Source organism: Cervus canadensis, chromosome 17 (genome assembly GCF_019320065.1).
Source record: "Cervus canadensis isolate Bull #8, Minnesota chromosome 17, ASM1932006v1, whole genome shotgun sequence".
Taxonomy (NCBI): Eukaryota; Metazoa; Chordata; class Mammalia; order Artiodactyla; family Cervidae; genus Cervus; species Cervus canadensis.
The window spans coordinates 42,071,138-42,075,336 of record NC_057402.1 but is presented as its reverse complement, the minus strand read 5'-3'; positions in this window follow the sequence as shown (position 1 = coordinate 42,075,336).

The window sequence follows — 4,199 nt, the reverse complement described above, 5'->3', positions numbered from 1 at the left end:
TAAACCAACCAGCTCCCTGACTCCAAATTAGGTAAAATACCCACTCTGTAGGGCTTCCCCAGTGGCTCAGTGGTAAAGAATCTGCCTGTAATGCAGGACCCACAGGAGACATGGGTTCAATCCCTGATCGGGAAGATCCCCTGGAGGAGGGCGTGGCAACCCATGCCAGTAGTCTTGCCTGGAGAATCCCATGGACAGAGAAGCCTGGGGGGCTACAGTCCATAGCGTCTCAAAGAGTCAGACACGACTGAAGTGACTTGGCACACACGCACGCACCCACACTATGGCATCCTAACCAATCACCTACCTAATGCCATCCTCCCAGCGGGAATTTTCTTTGTCTTGAGGCTATAAAAATTGGCTACTACCCCATGAAAAGCGTCGCTCTCCCTTGAGCCTGCCCACTGTTCCAACAGTGCCTCTATTCTAATAAATTGTTTTCCTCTCATTCCATCTTATGTCTGAAAATTCTTTTCCCAACCCGCACAGGGACCCTGACAGAACCTATGAAAATGAGTCAGACCACCTACCATTTCCAGAGACTGCCCTTCATTCCTTCTTTCCCAGGGCAGACTTAACCAATATCAAGGCCCACCCTTGGCAGAGGTACTCAGGACAGGAGATGAGAACCAAGAAGAGGCTGAGCCAGACTGAGCCTCTTACAGGGTAATCACTGGTCAGCCTCAATCATCGCTGGGCCTAGGGAAGGGGGTCAGCCTCTTGTAATGCCCCCTCATCCCAGGCCATCTTATCTCATATGTTCCCACCGACCCAGTCCCTCCTCCTTCCAAGCCAACCTGCAAGACAGCCTTCCTAATTCTGAGAACTTGTGTATTAATTTTTAAAAATTGAAATATAGTTATATATACAATATGTTACAAGTGTATGATATAATGATACAATTTTAAAGCTTATATTCTATTTATAGTTATTATAAAATATTGGCTACATTCCCCCTCTAACTCTGCAGAGTGTACCCTTGCCTGACTACTGAGTACTTTTTTTTAACTGTGCTAGGATCTGACAGCATCCTGGATGGTTAACTGTGTCTGAACATTTTTTTGTGTGTAACTTTTGGCCATCTATATGTCTTCTTTGCAGAAATGTCTATTTAGGTCTTTTGCGCATTTGTGAATTGGATTGTTTGGGTGTTTTGATATTGAGTTTCACGACCTGTTTGTAAAACAGATAGCTGGCAGGAAGCTGCTATATAGCCCAGGGAGCTCAGGTCAATGCTCTGAGATGAGGTAGAGGGGTGGGATGGGGGCGTGGGAGGGAGGCTCAAGAAGGACGGGATATATGTATAAATATAGCTCAAACATGAATTTGAGCAAACTCCCGGAGAGTAGTGAAGGACAGGGAAGCCTGGCATGCTGCAGTCCAGGGGATCGCAGAGAGTCCGTGGACTGAGCGACTGAACAATAGCTGATTTCACTTTCCTTGTACAGCAGAAGCCAAGGCAACATTGTAAAGCAACTAAACCCCAATTTTTAAAAAGTGTGTCTGAAACACCCACACAGATAACCTTGTCATGTTGTATTCTCAGAGCCCTGGATGTAACTTTGTTTCTGAAAAGTTCTAGCTGACTGGACAAGAGTGATGACAAAGGCTTGAACTCTCCCTAACATTCTTTCCCTCCTTCCCTCCTCTCCCCTTTCCCTCCCTCCCCTTTCCCTTCCTCCCCTTCCCTCTTTACCTGTCACTCACAATTTTAGTACTTGATTTTAACAGCAAGATACTTGGTATGCACATTATTGCTGATCTCATTGAAATGGCAGCGTTGTTTTAGAGGTGAGGACAGAGGTAGGAAGACAGGGAAGAACTGCTGGGGGACTTGGGACTGGCTGTTGACAAATGCGTGCTTCAAGAATGAAGATAATTGAATCTGATTTAGGGAGTTGGACAGTGGATGACAGGAGATATAGGGCAAGATGTTGCAGGAAAAGGAGGTGCAACTTCTTATTTACTTTTTGATCTTTCTGTTTATTATTCATTATGAGATGTTTTTGAAGGGAAAGGGTTATATTTACAAACCTTAGGATGATTCTCCAATCTTTAAAATGCTCTTTTAAAGTAATTTCTAGGGGACTTCCCTGGTGGCCCAGTGGCTGAAACTCTGCGCTCCCAATGCAGAGGGCCCAGGTTTGATCCCTGGTAGTGGAACTAGATCCCACATGCTGGAACTAAGAGTTCGAATGCTACAACTAAAGATTCCATGTGCCATAACTAACACCTGGCATAGCCAAATAAATAAATAAATAATAAATTTTTTTCAAATAATAATTTGTAGGATTTTGGCTTAAATTTGTTTTCAAATGTATTCAGTCAGCTCTGCTTGCATATCAATTAATTCATTAACTCTTGCCTCTAAGGTTGTACGAATTTCCAAGCAAATTAATCAAAAGCCAGTGTTTCAAATACTGATTTGTGTATTGATATGTATTGTGCAGCCTATACTTTAATAATTTTAACTCATTTAAAAAATACTTTGTGAGGTTTGTGAGAAATTTGCATTCCTATTATAAATGTCAGTGCTGACCACTTTACCTTAACAGCTATACTCTCTCCTTTTCTGATTGTTTTCTTAAAGGAGAAAAGCAAAACTCAAACACTAAGAAATGGTTACCTCTCTGGTTGAATGTCCCTTGGGAGGAAAAAGTAGTTAATTGATAACCAAGTCTGTGCCAGGCATTATTTGACTATCACAGAAATCCTTGAGTAGGTATTATTGGTACCTCTCTTTTTGGAGAAGACTCTTGAGAGTCCCTTGGACAACATGGAGATCAAACCAGTCAATCCTAAAGGAAATCAACCCTGAATATTCATTGGAAAGACTGATGCTGAAGGTGAAGCTCCAATACTTTGACCATCTGATGCAAAGAATCAATTCATTGGAAATGTTGGGAAAGACTGAAGGCAGGAGAAGGGAGCGACAGAGGATGAGATGGTTGGATGGCATCACCAACTCAATGGACAGGAGTTTGAGCAAACTCTGGGAGATAGTGAAGGAGGAAGCTTGGTGTGCTGCAGAGTCAGACAGGACTGAGCAAGTGAACAATTCTTTTACAGATGAGGAAACAGATGATTGGAGAGGGTACTGTCAGAGGTGGCTCTCAAATCTTCATCCTTTTAGCTTCATCCTTTCCAGAACTGGAAAGAGTATTACCGTGTAAATTTGTTCTTCCTCTCCCCTCCCTCCCTTCTTTTTTCCTCCCTCACTCCTTTTCTTTCTCTTCCTTTTCTTTTTATATTTTCCCCCTCAGTCTCTCTTTTCAAACTTTACACTCAAACACGTAGAGCTACTGTATGCCAGAAGCTCCACAGATACTCCATGATTCATTCAATTCTATCAACTCTGTGAAGTAGAAACCATTATTATCAACCTCATTCAGAGAAGAGAACTGAGACAGAAAGAGGTTCAGTAACTTGTCCAAGGTCAAACAGCTTATCAATGTCATTTAAACACTGGAATGTGAAATAAACAGGTGACTTAGACTTTCTAGAATATTAATTTTCATTAGTTCAGGCCTTCCAAACAGGCATGCCTGTTCCTTTCACCGATAAAGTGAAAATACCATAGCTGACAGATGAGCATAGCTGATGAAGGCAGAAAAGATGCGACTGAAAACATAGCTCCAGCCCGGGAAGCGCCGTCTGGCTTCTGAGTGTCTGCTGTGACCAGGACACCCGACAAGACTCGTGTTGAGCTCGTGTTGAGCTGAAGATCGGGTCATGCAGCGGGGGGCGGGGGTGGGGTGGGGTGCGGGATGAGGCTGAAGTCACCTGGGGCAAGAGCCTTAAATGCCAAGATGGGTGTTGCTCTCGGTAGGAACAAGGGCCCTGCCCTCGGCAGCTGGACCGAGGTCGGAGGGCCCTCTAAGAGGAGGCTGGGCTGCGCAGAGGCAAAGCTGTAGTGGGAGGGACAGGATGGATATTGCGGGGTTGGAATTTGCTGAGGAACAGGCCTCGTGGAGGGGCGGGGCCCCAGGAGAGGCGGGGCTCGAGAAGGGGAGGGCTTGTGGTGGGCGGGGCCCCGAGAGGGCGTTCTCTTGGTGGGCGGGGTCCGGGAAGGTGCGGTCCCTTGGTGGGCAGGGCTCAGCGAGGGGCGTCTCTTGTGGGAGGGGTTCGGGGAGGGGCGGAGCCCTCGAAAGGGGGCGGGCCGGGCCCTGCTGTGTCACCGGCTCAGCTCTGGCGGGAGG